Here is a 15,648-nt window from a genome sequence, read left to right as displayed (position 1 = left end):
CAAGATGTTGTGGGTGGTAGCGATAACTTTGTGCCCCTTATGAGTGAGATTGTAGCAGGAACATCCTTTACCGGTCCGGCCGACCGACCGACCGAGCGACCGTCGGCCCTTGCTTCTGTCGAAGACAGGTCCGTCGCGGAACATAATAAACGACTGTCGGGCAGGAGGAAATGGAGGTTGTCCAGGACCCGCCTGCCCCGACCGACCGGGTTGATGACGAGCGGGACGTACGCCCTGTTCATACTGATGCCGTTCAATCGGAATCGGTGGAGGCGACAGACGCTTGTTTACCCCCGCCGCCCCTCCCGGTGCCAACTTCTGCCGAAACTGTAACGCCTTCAGCGGAACGTAAAAAGCAACGCCGCCAGCGGGGCAAGGGTAAACAGGTCAGGGATCCGAACCCGGCCGCCCTCGCGAATCCGCCAGCCACGGAGAGTGGCAGTGAAAGTGAGACAATGTCACAGGGTTCCTCCCGTAATAGCAGCCCCGCCAGGACGGAGAAGATTCGAGCATACACTGCTCACTTGAAACAATTTCTCAGTGCCGGGAAGGAACAGGACATTGCTGCTGCAAAGCGTAAATTAGAACAGGCCAGTGAGCAGTTGCCACAGCGCCCGCGCAAACATTCTGTGCCGTCACAGCCGGCGGCCGTAACATCGCGCGGCGGCCAGGCGGAAGCCACCCAGTCGTCGGGCGACGCACGACCACCCCCGCCACCTGACAGTCACAGCCCGTGGTGGCAGCAGCAGGAGGACGAGGGGGGCCAGTAGACGTGTGCGAAGGCCTACATCGTTGTCATGAGTCCACCTACATTGCACTAGACATGGCAACTACTGTATCTTGTACTGCGTCCAGTGTATTGTCGTGCCATGTTTTTGTAGAATTGCTACTAACCACTACAGTGTTTTAAGACCTACTGAAATTTCCATTTTTATGCCAGCTGCTGTTCGTTTACGTGTAAGTCCGCCATTTTATCACTTCGTTGGTGTTTTTTCTCTTGCTCTGTATTGTCCATCTGCTTAAAATGTCAACGCAATCACACCCCACGGGTATGTTTTCTATTTTGACATTAAACGTTGCCGGTATCTCAGCGGCGCACAAGATAGCAGCTTTTACAGACGTTTTATTTCATGGAAATTTTAGTATTGCCCTTCTTCAAGAGGTATCTAGTGACGTTTTTAGCAATATCCCAGGTTATGATGTTGTTTACAATCTGAATAGTGATAATAATTGTGGCACTGCGATTTTATATAAGTCGTCTTTAGAACCTACGGACATCCAACTTCTTCCAAATGGTCGTGTCTTAGCGTGTGTGATTGAGGGAGTCCAATTTGTCAACGTCTATGTGCCCTCGGGGACTGATCAAAAACGCACACGCGCTCGTTTTTTTACCACGGACATATGCCCCTTTTTGGCTACGGCTCGCCCCATCATATTGGGTGGCGATTTTAATTGTGTTGTTGCCTCTGCTGACCAATACCCCACCCCCACTAAATGTGCTGAACTGACTACCCTTTTAAATGCAGTGGACTTGCGTGATACGTGGCGTCACTACCATCCCATTATGACGCAGTATACGCACTTTTCTAATACGGGGGCCAGTCAAATTGATAGGATCTACGTTTCACGGGAGCTAACAGACGCTTTATGTGCAGTCGAAGTTCTGCCTGTCGCCGTGAGTGATCACTGTGGCTACGTGTGCGTTTTGCGGTTGCAGTGCTGTCGCACGAAATCTCTTCCGGCATATTGGAAATTCAATACCGGCCATCTGGGTGCCGAAGGGCTCCGTGCGGAGATACGTGTCGCATGGCAGCAGTGTTTAACAAAGTTCCATACTTACGGGTCCTGCATCGAGTGGTGGGTGGCGCATGCCAAACCAATTTTGCGGAAGGCGGCGCAATTATATAGTCGAGAAACGAGTTACTGGCACAGGCGTACGTTAGCATTTTATCAGCAGTGCTTACAGGATGCTATCCATGCACCTGTTGGCCCGGACGCAAATATTAGACTCCGCCTGAGCAAAATTAAAACCCAGATTCTGAGGCTGCACCGGGAAAGGTCGAGGGGTTTAACGGTTCGGAGCCGTCGGTTATGCCACATCGATGACGAGGAGCCGTCGCTCTATCATCTTGCCCGGGAGAAGACACAGGCTCGCAAAAAGTATATTGATGCGCTAGAAACTGATGCGGGGATTGTCTTATCGCAGCGGCACGAAATCGTACGTCATATCTCCGACTATTATACTTCGCTCTTTCACGATACTACCGTGGACGGAGAGGCCATGCGACTTTTATTACATGACTTAGTCGACTGCATGTCCGAACCTGACCGTGAAGAGCTGGTTGCAGAGGTGTCTAATCAGGACGTGTTACAGATATTGAAAGCCAGTGCAACGGGCAAGTCGCCTGGACCCGACGGTCTTCCTACAGAATTTTATATTACTTTCTGGGTAATTGTAGGGGACAAGTTTACGGTACTGGTGAACGAAGTGCTTCGCGGCTTCGTCATCCCGAGTCAGTTTCTCGAAGGGCACATTGTTCTTATCCCCAAAAAACGGGGTCCGTGTCGTGTCACCGATCTGCGGCCAATTACGCTGCTGAATGCTGATTACAAGTTGGCGGCCAGATGTGTTGCAGCGAAGTTACAGGCAGTCATGGACAAAGTCATCTGCCCGTTTCAATCCTGCGGCGTTAAGAGGCGGACCATTTTCAATGCAACGTCTACCTATCGTGACATCATCGCTTACTCGGCCGTCCATCGGCTTTCAGCCGGTGTTCTTTCTCTGGACTTTGCCAACGCGTTTGACAGGATGAGCCACGATTATTTGCTGCATGTTATGGACAGAATGGGCTTTGGCCTCCGCTTCATTTGCGTGATTCGCCATTTCCTGACAGGAGCCAGTTCGGTGGTGACAATTAATGGATGGCGAACACCACCTATAGTTCTTCGTAGGTCGGTGCGACAGGGCTGTCCCTTATCTATGTACCTTTTTGTCATTGCTTTGGACCCACTGCTGCGTGCGCTTGACCGCACGATAGGCGGCGTGGATATTCATCTTGCCACTGTGAAATGTCTCGCTTATGCTGATGACGTAGGTGTTTTTATCGGCGACGACGACGATTTTCATCACATCCGGCCCTTACTGAGGAGGTATGAACGTGCGTCGGGTGCCTTGATAAATCCAAGGAAGACCGTAATGATTCCTTTAGGAAATTGTGAAGTGGATCCCGATCAGACTTGGTTTCGCGTAGCCCGTCACCACATTATCTTGGGCCTTGACGTTACTGCTAATCCCCAACAGCTGCGGGCGCGCACCTGGCGCCGGCTGCTCAATCATGTCAAAGGCCTTTGTAAGACTTACGCCAGCCGACGCCTCACCCTCCTCCAGAAGGTCGACCTAATTAACAGCGCCGTGTATTCCAAGGCGTGGTACGTGGCACAACTCCTGGACGTTCCACGACCACTCGCCCGATCATTTTCGCAGGCCGCTTACTGGCTCCTGTGGCGCCACGAAATCTTCAAGGTTCGGGCGGCAACGTGCGTCCTCGACACCACCTTCGGAGGACTCGGCCTCGTCGATTTTTCCAGGAAGTGTTCGGCGCTGCTGGTGCACCGCATGGCCACCTTGCAAGCTGACAGCCCGGATGGAACGGCGGCGGCCATGCTCGTCGCTTACCGGCCGCCCTCCGAGAGCGCACCGGTGTCCGTGGTGGGCATCCCGTATCAACTCGGCTACGTCAGAGCTTACTACCTGCAGCGGAGCTACGTACTGGAAACGGCGCTGGACAGGAACAGGAATGTTCGCCGACTGTATGCGGCAATGGTGGGGAGGCCACCCCCTCACAAGCTCGCTCTTCGTTTCCCCGCGACCGACTGGCGGCAAGTGTGGCTGAATATTCATCACTCCGTGTTGCCCTCCGGCGTTCGGTCCCAGTGGTATAAACTGGTTAACAATACGGTGGCCACAAACCAACGTCTCTCGGACATCCGCCTGCTGCCGTCTGCCAACTGTGGTGCTTGCGGCGTACCAGACACACGGGAGCATCGCTTTCAATGTCGCCTCGTGTCGGCCATCTGGGAACTGTGTAGGGTCATGGTGGCTCTGATCAACAGGACGACACCCTCGCACGTGACTCTCAATGATGTTCTTGCGCCAGGGTTTAAACCCTTCCCTCGCGCGAAGCACAATACCATGGTGTGGCTCTTAGGTCACACAGTCTTCGCCATTCTGGATTGCCAAGTCCAGGACGTATACACATATTTAGCATACTTGTGGGATGCACATTCCCATGTACAGCGGCTGAAACATTATAACGAACTTTTTGCCAATTTTCTGTGTGCGGCGTTAAAACATGGTTACGCGAAGATGTTCAATAATTGATACATTGCAAACTCCATTTAAGACTGAAGAGCCTATCTCTTATTTTTCGTTTTTTTCAATCATTTTTGTTTGGATTTGACCAGATGGTTTTGATGGATCTGTGAGACAATTATGCGCTAAAGAAGAAGATTATCTTTTTATTTCCTTTATTTGACTTATGGCAGTGGTGCATTTCGTTTTCCACATGGAAGTGACAATATTATTTTAATTCCCATTTACTACCTTCTTCTTATGATCTTAGGAGTGAGTTTTTAGTTTGTCTTCTCCACGCGCATCCTTTTCTCCGAGAATGGACTTGGAAATTAATTGTGTGTTTTTTGTATACGAAGGAACTCTCCTACGACTTTTAGTTACTCGTCGTCTGTGGCATCTTTTAGGATGGATCTTTTATTTTGCCATTTTCATTGTTTGAAGAGGAACATTGTCTTTTCTTGAGCATTTCATTGATGGACGGAAGATTAGAGTTTGATGAAGAATTTTCATTTCTTTTTTGATTTTCACGATATGATCCACGAGAGCAAGCTGTCGGCGACGAGCGTATACCCCAACAGATATGATAGCGTTGAAGCTCGCCGATGAAGGCATATTTTGGTGAGAGCAAGGAGGGCTATAAGGGGAGTTGGGAGGCCCTAAATAAAAATAAAAAAAAAGTGGTAGAATGCTCGCCTGCCACGCGGGCGGCCCGGGTTCGATTCCCGGCCGATGCATCATTTTGCTTTTCCCGCGATAATGCTGCCGCGTGGCTTGCGCGCTTGAGATGCACGATCCACAAGAATGTATAGCTGGATTCCCTTGAGAAGAACCGAGAACGCAGCACTCGCGGGTCCCCACTAGGACGCTCGCATCATGTTCTACAGACTAGCGTCGGCCTGGCCTCACAAGTTGCTGTGTCCCGGTGCCTCCGAGGCACTGAACTTTAACGACAAGGAGTGCTGCCTATCGTTGCAACAGCTGCAGCAACACCGCAATCAACTGGGCCGGCAGTGCACGTGTAGCAACAGAACACGTTATCCAGGAAGTACAGTGTCTCTACGTCTAATATTGGGTACGGTATTTAGGCAGTTTCCAGGACAAGCAGTTCACCCGTGCCTCGGTAGCGCAGTAGGCAGCGCGTAAGTCTCATAATCTTAAGGTCGTGAGTTCGATCCTCACCCGGGGCATTTAATTTTCTGTGACTGATGCTGGTGCTGTTGCTAGGGCGCCAACGTATTTCTTGTTTGTTATCCACAACGTTTCAACGCTTCAGCGGGAGAATGTTTACTTCCTGTTATTGCTACTTACAGCTTCCCTTTTCCTCTTCTCCCAGCAGAGCACGAAGCCAAAAGCACTGCTCTGCGACGTTTGAGGTGCGCGCCTTGCCAGTCAGTATGTGTAAAGATGCTCGCAAAGAGAGAGGGGCGCCGACGCGGCCCTCGACACGAAATGCGACAAGCGACCGTACGAACGGTCGAATGAAACGGCCACATCCGGTGTGGTCTAGTGGCTAGGATACCTGGCTTTCACCCAGGAGGCCCGGGTTCGATTCCCGGTACCGGAACGGAATTTTTTCCACACGAATCGTGACAAGTTTGAGCTGTCCGAGCGGCCGTTTCCCGTCCTGCTCGCAATATAGCTACTGTTTCGTGACCGTCAGCAGAATATAGACTAGGGAAGCAGACACACGACGCCCATAGAAATGGTGTATGGCTTCATGCCACCCGTTTCCAGCGTAGGGCTGAGCAACTGCGTCTGCCGAGGCCCGTTAGCTCAGTTGGTTAGAGCGTCGTGCTAATAACGCGAAGGTCGTGGGTTCGATCCCCCCACGGGCCACTACTCTTTTACTACTGCGAAAAGGCAGCGCCGATTTCAGCTGGCGAGTGTGATGACCAAAAGATCATCACCCTGCGTGGAAGTTGACAGAGGATCCGAACCCGACTCGTCGGGAAGCACTACAGCATTCACTCGGCAATGGCCATAATATCTTGAATACACTGGTTCTCAACCGATAAAGAGAAAATGAAAGAAAATGTCCGCTTGCCGATGCGTAACAACTTTGGCCCTGGTCAGTACTTGGGCGGGTGAGCGCATGGGAACACAGGGCACTATTGGCAGTTTTACTTCCTATTTTTGTTTCTCCTTTGACTGATTCGGTCAGGGAAACGCCACCGTGAAATGAAGGGGGCGTGCTGTGTGTCCATCGCCTCGCCTCTCCTTGCCTCTCTCAGTCGTTTCTCGTGCTTGTCGTTTTGATATAGGCCGATTTGAGAGCGTCAGCTCTCGCGTCAGCTGAGCAGAGTCGAGACAAGTCGAGACACACTAAGGGCTGGCGCTTGGAAGGCAACTATGCTGACCATTACACCACCACCACACAAGCGAACGCCCCGCCTCCGCGCTGTGTCGGCTTCCCGCCTGTCGGCAGCGGCCGAAGGTGATCGTACCCGGCAGGCGCATTTCGAGGCAGGCTAGGGGAGCACATCCAGACGCATTCGGACAGCGTATCCGCGCACATTTCGCATCCTTTGGCAAGAGTCGGCGCCGGCGACGCAAGAGTACGCAGAGGACCGCGTTCTGGCGGCATTTTTAAGCAGTGCAGTGCAGGATTCAGCGTCTGCAGCACCTTCTCCACAGAATGCTACGGCGCTTGACGGCAGTCCCACTTTCCCTTGAGACATCTGCTCGGGAAGCAGCGTGAAGTTACCGCTGGCCCGAGCATCGGTGGTTCAGTGGTAGAATGCTCGCCTGCCACGCGGGCGGCCCCGGTTCGATTCCCGGCCGATGCATCATTTTGCTTTTCCCGCGATAATGCTGCCGCGTGGCTTGCGCGCTTGAGATGCACGATCCACAAGAATGTATAGCTGGATTCCCTTGAGAAGAACCGAGAACGCAGCACTCGCGGGTCCCCACTAGGACGCTCGCATCATGTTCTACAGACTAGCGTCGGCCTGGCCTCACAAGTTGCTGTGTCCCGGTGCCTCCGAGGCACTGAACTTTAACGACAAGGAGTGCTGCCTATCGTTGCAACAGCTGCAGCAACACCGCAATCAACTGGGCCGGCAGTGCACGTGTAGCAACAGAACACGTTATCCAGGAAGTACAGTGTCTCTACGTCTAATATTGGGTACGGTATTTAGGCAGTTTCCAGGACAAGCAGTTCACCCGTGCCTCGGTAGCGCAGTAGGCAGCGCGTAAGTCTCATAATCTTAAGGTCGTGAGTTCGATCCTCACCCGGGGCATTTAATTTTCTGTGACTGATGCTGGTGCTGTTGCTAGGGCGCCAACGTATTTCTTGTTTGTTATCCACAACGTTTCAACGCTTCAGCGGGAGAATGTTTACTTCCTGTTATTGCTACTTACAGCTTCCCTTTTCCTCTTCTCCCAGCAGAGCACGAAGCCAAAAGCACTGCTCTGCGACGTTTGAGGTGCGCGCCTTGCCAGTCAGTATGTGTAAAGATGCTCGCAAAGAGAGAGGGGCGCCGACGCGGCCCTCGACACGAAATGCGACAAGCGACCGTACGAACGGTCGAATGAAACGGCCACATCCGGTGTGGTCTAGTGGCTAGGATACCTGGCTTTCACCCAGGAGGCCCGGGTTCGATTCCCGGTACCGGAACGGAATTTTTTCCACACGAATCGTGACAAGTTTGAGCTGTCCGAGCGGCCGTTTCCCGTCCTGCTCGCAATATAGCTACTGTTTCGTGACCGTCAGCAGAATATAGACTAGGGAAGCAGACACACGACGACCATAGAAATGGTGTATGGCTTCATGCCACCTGTTTCCAGCGTAGGGCTGAGCAAGTGCGTCTGCCGAGGCCCGTTAGCTCAGTTGGTTAGAGCGTCGTGCTAATAACGCGAAGGTCGTGGGTTCGATCCCCCCACGGGCCACTACTCTTTTACTACTGCGAAAAGGCAGCGCCGATTTCAGCTGGCGAGTGTGATGACCAAAAGATCATCACCCTGCGTGGAAGTTGACAGAGGATCCGAACCCGACTCGTCGGGAAGCACTACAGCATTCACTCGGCAATGGCCATAATATCTTGAATACACTGGTTCTCAACCGATAAAGAGAAAATGAAAGAAAATGTCCGATTGCCGATGCGTAACAACTTTGGCCCTGGTCAGTACTTGGGCGGGTGAGCGCATGGGAACACAGGGCACTATTGGCAGTTTTACTTCCTATTTTTGTTTCTCCTTTGACTGATTCGGTCAGGGAAACGCCACCGTGAAATGAAGGGGGCGTGCTGTGTGTCCATCGCCTCGCCTCTCCTTGCCTCTCTCAGTCGTTTCTCGTGCTTGTCGTTTTGATATAGGCCGATTTGAGAGCGTCAGCTCTCGCGTCAGCTGAGCAGAGTCGAGACAAGTCGAGACACACTAAGGGCTGGCGCTTGGAAGGCAACTATGCTGACCATTACACCACCACCGCACAAGCGAGCGCCCCGCCTCCGCGCTGTGTCGGCTTCCCGCCTGTCGGCAGCGGCCGAAGGTGATCGTACCCGGCAGGCGCATTTCGAGGCAGGCTAGGGGAGCACATCCAGACGCATTCGGACAGCGTATCCGCGCACATTTCGCATCCTTTGGCAAGAGTCGGCGCCGGCGACGCAAGAGTACGCAGAGGACCGCGTTCTGGCGGCATTTTTAAGCAGTGCAGTGCAGGATTCAGCGTCTGCAGCACCTTCTCCACAGAATGCTACGGCGCTTGACGGCAGTCCCACTTTCCCTTGAGACATCTGCTCGGGAAGCAGCGTGAAGTTACCGCTGGCCCGAGCATCGGTGGTTCAGTGGTAGAATGCTCGCCTGCCACGCGGGCGGCTCGGGATCGATTCCCGTCCAATGCATCATTTTGCTTTTCCCGCGATAATGCTGCCGCGTGGCTTGCGCGCTTGAGATGCACGATCCACAAGAATGTATAGCTGGATTCCCTTGAGAAGAACCGAGAACGCAGCACTCGCGGGTCCCCACTAGGACGCTCGCATCATGTTCTACAGACTAGCGTCGGCCTGGCCTCACAAGTTGCTGTGTCCCGGTGCCTCCGAGGCACTGAACTTTAACGACAAGGAGTGCTGCCTATCGTTGCAACAGCTGCAGCAACACCGCAATCAACTGGGCCGGCAGTGCACGTGTAGCAACAGAACACGTTATCCAGGAAGTACAGTGTCTCTACGTCTAATATTGGGTACGGTATTTAGGCAGTTTCCAGGACAAGCAGTTCACCCGTGCCTCGGTAGCGCAGTAGGCAGCGCGCAAGTCTCATAATCTTAAGGTCGTGAGTTCGATCCTCACCCGGGGCATTTAATTTTCTGTGACTGATGCTGGTGCTGTTGCTAGGGCGCCAACGTATTTCTTGTTTGTTATCCACAACGTTTCAACGCTTCAGCGGGAGAATGTTTACTTCCTGTTATTGCTACTTACAGCTTCCCTTTTCCTCTTCTCCCAGCAGAGCACGAAGCCAAAAGCACTGCTCTGCGACGTTTGAGGTGCGCGCCTTGCCAGTCAGTATGTGTAAAGATGCTCGCAAAGAGAGAGGGGCGCCGACGCGGCCCTCGACACGAAATGCGACAAGCGACCGTACGAACGGTCGAATGAAACGGCCACATCCGGTGTGGTCTAGTGGCTAGGATACCTGGCTTTCACCCAGGAGGCCCGGGTTCGATTCCCGGTACCGGAACGGAATTTTTTCCACACGAATCGTGACAAGTTTGAGCTGTCCGAGCGGCCGTTTCCCGTCCTGCTCGCAATATAGCTACTGTTTCGTGACCGTCAGCAGAATATAGACTAGGGAAGCAGACACACGACGCCCATAGAAATGGTGTATGGCTTCATGCCACCCGTTTCCAGCGTAGGGCTGAGCAACTGCGTCTGCCGAGGCCCGTTAGCTCAGTTGGTTAGAGCGTCGTGCTAATAACGCGAAGGTCGTGGGTTCGATCCCCCCACGGGCCACTACTCTTTTACTACTGCGAAAAGGCAGCGCCGATTTCAGCTGGCGAGTGTGATGACCAAAAGATCATCACCCTGCGTGGAAGTTGACAGAGGATCCGAACCCGACTCGTCGGGAAGCACTACAGCATTCACTCGGCAATGGCCATAATATCTTGAATACACTGGTTCTCAACCGATAAAGAGAAAATGAAAGAAAATGTCCGCTTGCCGATGCGTAACAACTTTGGCCCTGGTCAGTACTTGGGCGGGTGAGCGCATGGGAACACAGGGCACTATTGGCAGTTTTACTTCCTATTTTTGTTTCTCCTTTGACTGATTCGGTCAGGGAAACGCCACCGTGAAATGAAGGGGGCGTGCTGTGTGTCCATCGCCTCGCCTCTCCTTGCCTCTCTCAGTCGTTTCTCGTGCTTGTCGTTTTGATATAGGCCGATTTGAGAGCGTCAGCTCTCGCGTCAGCTGAGCAGAGTCGAGACAAGTCGAGACACACTAAGGGCTGGCGCTTGGAAGGCAACTATGCTGACCATTACACCACCACCGCACAAGCGAGCGCCCCGCCTCCGCGCTGTGTCGGCTTCCCGCCTGTCGGCAGCGGCCGAAGGTGATCGTACCCGGCAGGCGCATTTCGAGGCAGGCTAGGGGAGCACATCCAGACGCATTCGGACAGCGTATCCGCGCACATTTCGCATCCTTTGGCAAGAGTCGGCGCCGGCGACGCAAGAGTACGCAGAGGACCGCGTTCTGGCGGCATTTTTAAGCAGTGCAGTGCAGGATTCAGCGTCTGCAGCACCTTCTCCACAGAATGCTACGGCGCTTGACGGCAGTCCCACTTTCCCTTGAGACATCTGCTCGGGAAGCAGCGTGAAGTTACCGCTGGCCCGAGCATCGGTGGTTCAGTGGTAGAATGCTCGCCTGCCACGCGGGCGGCCCGGGTTCGATTCCCGGCCGATGCATCATTTTGCTTTTCCCGCGATAATGCTGCCGCGTGGCTTGCGCGCTTGAGATGCACGATCCACAAGAATGTATAGCTGGATTCCCTTGAGAAGAACCGAGAACGCAGCACTCGCGGGTCCCCACTAGGACGCTCGCATCATGTTCTACAGACTAGCGTCGGCCTGGCCTCACAAGTTGCTGTGTCCCGGTGCCTCCGAGGCACTGAACTTTAACGACAAGGAGTGCTGCCTATCGTTGCAACAGCTGCAGCAACACCGCAATCAACTGGGCCGGCAGTGCACGTGTAGCAACAGAACACGTTATCCAGGAAGTACAGTGTCTCTACGTCTAATATTGGGTACGGTATTTAGGCAGTTTCCAGGACAAGCAGTCCACCCGTGCCTCGGTAGCGCAGTAGGCAGCGCGTAAGTCTCATAATCTTAAGGTCGTGAGTTCGATCCTCACCCGGGGCATTTAATTTTCTGTGACTGATGCTGGTGCTGTTGCTAGGGCGCCAACGTATTTCTTGTTTGTTATCCACAACGTTTCAACGCTTCAGCGGGAGAATGTTTACTTCCTGTTATTGCTACTTACAGCTTCCCTTTTCCTCTTCTCCCAGCAGAGCACGAAGCCAAAAGCACTGCTCTGCGACGTTTGAGGTGCGCGCCTTGCCAGTCAGTATGTGTAAAGATGCTCGCAAAGAGAGAGGGGCGCCGACGCGGCCCTCGACACGAAATGCGACAAGCGACCGTACGAACGGTCGAATGAAACGGCCACATCCGGTGTGGTCTAGTGGCTAGGATACCTGGCTTTCACCCAGGAGGCCCGGGTTCGATTCCCGGTACCGGAACGGAATTTTTTCCACACGAATCGTGACAAGTTTGAGCTGTCCGAGCGGCCGTTTCCCGTCCTGCTCGCAATATAGCTACTGTTTCGTGACCGTCAGCAGAATATAGACTAGGGAAGCAGACACACGACGCCCATAGAAATGGTGTATGGCTTCATGCCACCCGTTTCCAGCGTAGGGCTGAGCAACTGCGTCTGCCGAGGCCCGTTAGCTCAGTTGGTTAGAGCGTCGTGCTAATAACGCGAAGGTCGTGGGTTCGATCCCCCCACGGGCCACTACTCTTTTACTACTGCGAAAAGGCAGCGCCGATTTCAGCTGGCGAGTGTGATGACCAAAAGATCATCACCCTGCGTGGAAGTTGACAGAGGATCCGAACCCGACTCGTCGGGAAGCACTACAGCATTCACTCGGCAATGGCCATAATATCTTGAATACACTGGTTCTCAACCGATAAAGAGAAAATGAAAGAAAATGTCCGATTGCCGATGCGTAACAACTTTGGCCCTGGTCAGTACTTGGGCGGGTGAGCGCATGGGAACACAGGGCACTATTGGCAGTTTTACTTCCTATTTTTGTTTCTCCTTTGACTGATTCGGTCAGGGAAACGCCACCGTGAAATGAAGGGGGCGTGCTGTGTGTCCATCGCCTCGCCTCTCCTTGCCTCTCTCAGTCGTTTCTCGTGCTTGTCGTTTTGATATAGGCCGATTTGAGAGCGTCAGCTCTCGCGTCAGCTGAGCAGAGTCGAGACAAGTCGAGACACACTAAGGGCTGGCGCTTGGAAGGCAACTATGCTGACCATTACACCACCACCGCACAAGCGAGCGCCCCGCCTCCGCGCTGTGTCGGCTTCCCGCCTGTCGGCAGCGGCCGAAGGTGATCGTACCCGGCAGGCGCATTTCGAGGCAGGCTAGGGGAGCACATCCAGACGCATTCGGACAGCGTATCCGCGCACATTTCGCATCCTTTGGCAAGAGTCGGCGCCGGCGACGCAAGAGTACGCAGAGGACCGCGTTCTGGCGGCATTTTTAAGCAGTGCAGTGCAGGATTCAGCGTCTGCAGCACCTTCTCCACAGAATGCTACGGCGCTTGACGGCAGTCCCACTTTCCCTTGAGACATCTGCTCGGGAAGCAGCGTGAAGTTACCGCTGGCCCGAGCATCGGTGGTTCAGTGGTAGAATGCTCGCCTGCCACGCGGGCGGCTCGGGATCGATTCCCGTCCAATGCATCATTTTGCTTTTCCCGCGATAATGCTGCCGCGTGGCTTGCGCGCTTGAGATGCACGATCCACAAGAATGTATAGCTGGATTCCCTTGAGAAGAACCGAGAACGCAGCACTCGCGGGTCCCCACTAGGACGCTCGCATCATGTTCTACAGACTAGCGTCGGCCTGGCCTCACAAGTTGCTGTGTCCCGGTGCCTCCGAGGCACTGAACTTTAACGACAAGGAGTGCTGCCTATCGTTGCAACAGCTGCAGCAACACCGCAATCAACTGGGCCGGCAGTGCACGTGTAGCAACAGAACACGTTATCCAGGAAGTACAGTGTCTCTACGTCTAATATTGGGTACGGTATTTAGGCAGTTTCCAGGACAAGCAGTTCACCCGTGCCTCGGTAGCGCAGTAGGCAGCGCGCAAGTCTCATAATCTTAAGGTCGTGAGTTCGATCCTCACCCGGGGCATTTAATTTTCTGTGACTGATGCTGGTGCTGTTGCTAGGGCGCCAACGTATTTCTTGTTTGTTATCCACAACGTTTCAACGCTTCAGCGGGAGAATGTTTACTTCCTGTTATTGCTACTTACAGCTTCCCTTTTCCTCTTCTCCCAGCAGAGCACGAAGCCAAAAGCACTGCTCTGCGACGTTTGAGGTGCGCGCCTTGCCAGTCAGTATGTGTAAAGATGCTCGCAAAGAGAGAGGGGCGCCGACGCGGCCCTCGACACGAAATGCGACAAGCGACCGTACGAACGGTCGAATGAAACGGCCACATCCGGTGTGGTCTAGTGGCTAGGATACCTGGCTTTCACCCAGGAGGCCCGGGTTCGATTCCCGGTACCGGAACGGAATTTTTTCCACACGAATCGTGACAAGTTTGAGCTGTCCGAGCGGCCGTTTCCCGTCCTGCTCGCAATATAGCTACTGTTTCGTGACCGTCAGCAGAATATAGACTAGGGAAGCAGACACACGACGCCCATAGAAATGGTGTATGGCTTCATGCCACCCGTTTCCAGCGTAGGGCTGAGCAACTGCGTCTGCCGAGGCCCGTTAGCTCAGTTGGTTAGAGCGTCGTGCTAATAACGCGAAGGTCGTGGGTTCGATCCCCCCACGGGCCACTACTCTTTTACTACTGCGAAAAGGCAGCGCCGATTTCAGCTGGCGAGTGTGATGACCAAAAGATCATCACCCTGCGTGGAAGTTGACAGAGGATCCGAACCCGACTCGTCGGGAAGCACTACAGCATTCACTCGGCAATGGCCATAATATCTTGAATACACTGGTTCTCAACCGATAAAGAGAAAATGAAAGAAAATGTCCGCTTGCCGATGCGTAACAACTTTGGCCCTGGTCAGTACTTGGGCGGGTGAGCGCATGGGAACACAGGGCACTATTGGCAGTTTTACTTCCTATTTTTGTTTCTCCTTTGACTGATTCGGTCAGGGAAACGCCACCGTGAAATGAAGGGGGCGTGCTGTGTGTCCATCGCCTCGCCTCTCCTTGCCTCTCTCAGTCGTTTCTCGTGCTTGTCGTTTTGATATAGGCCGATTTGAGAGCGTCAGCTCTCGCGTCAGCTGAGCAGAGTCGAGACAAGTCGAGACACACTAAGGGCTGGCGCTTGGAAGGCAACTATGCTGACCATTACACCACCACCGCACAAGCGAGCGCCCCGCCTCCGCGCTGTGTCGGCTTCCCGCCTGTCGGCAGCGGCCGAAGGTGATCGTACCCGGCAGGCGCATTTCGAGGCAGGCTAGGGGAGCACATCCAGACGCATTCGGACAGCGTATCCGCGCACATTTCGCATCCTTTGGCAAGAGTCGGCGCCGGCGACGCAAGAGTACGCAGAGGACCGCGTTCTGGCGGCATTTTTAAGCAGTGCAGTGCAGGATTCAGCGTCTGCAGCACCTTCTCCACAGAATGCTACGGCGCTTGACGGCAGTCCCACTTTCCCTTGAGACATCTGCTCGGGAAGCAGCGTGAAGTTACCGCTGGCCCGAGCATCGGTGGTTCAGTGGTAGAATGCTCGCCTGCCACGCGGGCGGCCCGGGTTCGATTCCCGGCCGATGCATCATTTTGCTTTTCCCGCGATAATGCTGCCGCGTGGCTTGCGCGCTTGAGATGCACGATCCACAAGAATGTATAGCTGGATTCCCTTGAGAAGAACCGAGAACGCAGCACTCGCGGGTCCCCACTAGGACGCTCGCATCATGTTCTACAGACTAGCGTCGGCCTGGCCTCACAAGTTGCTGTGTCCCGGTGCCTCCGAGGCACTGAACTTTAACGACAAGGAGTGCTGCCTATCGTTGCAACAGCTGCAGCAACACCGCAATCAACTGGGCCGGCAGTGCACGTGTAGCAACAGAACACG

General features: G+C 53.8%; 20 non-coding genes across 20 annotated transcripts; all 20 read left to right on the top strand.

The window, feature by feature from the left end:
- The first annotated feature begins 5,468 nt into the window (after positions 1–5,468).
- Trnam-cau (transfer RNA methionine (anticodon CAU)) lies at positions 5,469–5,541 on the top strand. Its single transcript has one exon. It is a non-coding gene; the product is annotated as a tRNA-Met (tRNA).
- Positions 5,542–5,846: 305 nt separating this feature from the next.
- On the top strand, positions 5,847–5,918 carry Trnae-uuc (transfer RNA glutamic acid (anticodon UUC)). Its single transcript has one exon. It is a non-coding gene; the product is annotated as a tRNA-Glu (tRNA).
- Positions 5,919–6,116: 198 nt separating this feature from the next.
- Positions 6,117–6,190, top strand: Trnai-aau (transfer RNA isoleucine (anticodon AAU)). The gene has a single exon. It is a non-coding gene; the product is annotated as a tRNA-Ile (tRNA).
- An 879-nt stretch (positions 6,191–7,069) lies between these two features.
- On the top strand, positions 7,070–7,140 carry Trnag-gcc (transfer RNA glycine (anticodon GCC)). Its single transcript has one exon. It is a non-coding gene; the product is annotated as a tRNA-Gly (tRNA).
- Positions 7,141–7,520: 380 nt separating this feature from the next.
- On the top strand, positions 7,521–7,593 carry Trnam-cau (transfer RNA methionine (anticodon CAU)). The gene has a single exon. It is a non-coding gene; the product is annotated as a tRNA-Met (tRNA).
- Positions 7,594–7,898: 305 nt separating this feature from the next.
- Trnae-uuc (transfer RNA glutamic acid (anticodon UUC)) lies at positions 7,899–7,970 on the top strand. Its single transcript has one exon. It is a non-coding gene; the product is annotated as a tRNA-Glu (tRNA).
- A 198-nt stretch (positions 7,971–8,168) lies between these two features.
- Positions 8,169–8,242, top strand: Trnai-aau (transfer RNA isoleucine (anticodon AAU)). The gene has a single exon. It is a non-coding gene; the product is annotated as a tRNA-Ile (tRNA).
- An 879-nt stretch (positions 8,243–9,121) lies between these two features.
- Positions 9,122–9,192, top strand: Trnag-gcc (transfer RNA glycine (anticodon GCC)). The gene has a single exon. It is a non-coding gene; the product is annotated as a tRNA-Gly (tRNA).
- A 380-nt stretch (positions 9,193–9,572) lies between these two features.
- Trnam-cau (transfer RNA methionine (anticodon CAU)) lies at positions 9,573–9,645 on the top strand. The gene has a single exon. It is a non-coding gene; the product is annotated as a tRNA-Met (tRNA).
- A 305-nt stretch (positions 9,646–9,950) lies between these two features.
- On the top strand, positions 9,951–10,022 carry Trnae-uuc (transfer RNA glutamic acid (anticodon UUC)). The gene has a single exon. It is a non-coding gene; the product is annotated as a tRNA-Glu (tRNA).
- A 198-nt stretch (positions 10,023–10,220) lies between these two features.
- Trnai-aau (transfer RNA isoleucine (anticodon AAU)) lies at positions 10,221–10,294 on the top strand. The gene has a single exon. It is a non-coding gene; the product is annotated as a tRNA-Ile (tRNA).
- An 879-nt stretch (positions 10,295–11,173) lies between these two features.
- Positions 11,174–11,244, top strand: Trnag-gcc (transfer RNA glycine (anticodon GCC)). The gene has a single exon. It is a non-coding gene; the product is annotated as a tRNA-Gly (tRNA).
- Positions 11,245–11,624: 380 nt separating this feature from the next.
- On the top strand, positions 11,625–11,697 carry Trnam-cau (transfer RNA methionine (anticodon CAU)). Its single transcript has one exon. It is a non-coding gene; the product is annotated as a tRNA-Met (tRNA).
- A 305-nt stretch (positions 11,698–12,002) lies between these two features.
- Positions 12,003–12,074, top strand: Trnae-uuc (transfer RNA glutamic acid (anticodon UUC)). The gene has a single exon. It is a non-coding gene; the product is annotated as a tRNA-Glu (tRNA).
- A 198-nt stretch (positions 12,075–12,272) lies between these two features.
- Positions 12,273–12,346, top strand: Trnai-aau (transfer RNA isoleucine (anticodon AAU)). The gene has a single exon. It is a non-coding gene; the product is annotated as a tRNA-Ile (tRNA).
- Positions 12,347–13,225: 879 nt separating this feature from the next.
- Positions 13,226–13,296, top strand: Trnag-gcc (transfer RNA glycine (anticodon GCC)). The gene has a single exon. It is a non-coding gene; the product is annotated as a tRNA-Gly (tRNA).
- A 380-nt stretch (positions 13,297–13,676) lies between these two features.
- Positions 13,677–13,749, top strand: Trnam-cau (transfer RNA methionine (anticodon CAU)). Its single transcript has one exon. It is a non-coding gene; the product is annotated as a tRNA-Met (tRNA).
- A 305-nt stretch (positions 13,750–14,054) lies between these two features.
- On the top strand, positions 14,055–14,126 carry Trnae-uuc (transfer RNA glutamic acid (anticodon UUC)). The gene has a single exon. It is a non-coding gene; the product is annotated as a tRNA-Glu (tRNA).
- Positions 14,127–14,324: 198 nt separating this feature from the next.
- Trnai-aau (transfer RNA isoleucine (anticodon AAU)) lies at positions 14,325–14,398 on the top strand. The gene has a single exon. It is a non-coding gene; the product is annotated as a tRNA-Ile (tRNA).
- An 879-nt stretch (positions 14,399–15,277) lies between these two features.
- Positions 15,278–15,348, top strand: Trnag-gcc (transfer RNA glycine (anticodon GCC)). The gene has a single exon. It is a non-coding gene; the product is annotated as a tRNA-Gly (tRNA).
- Positions 15,349–15,648: the final 300 nt, after the last annotated feature.

The sequence above is a fragment of the Schistocerca serialis genome, chromosome 2 (genome assembly GCF_023864345.2).
Source record: "Schistocerca serialis cubense isolate TAMUIC-IGC-003099 chromosome 2, iqSchSeri2.2, whole genome shotgun sequence".
Classification (NCBI taxonomy): domain Eukaryota; kingdom Metazoa; phylum Arthropoda; class Insecta; order Orthoptera; family Acrididae; genus Schistocerca; species Schistocerca serialis.
This window is presented reverse-complemented; position numbering and strand designations above follow the sequence as displayed.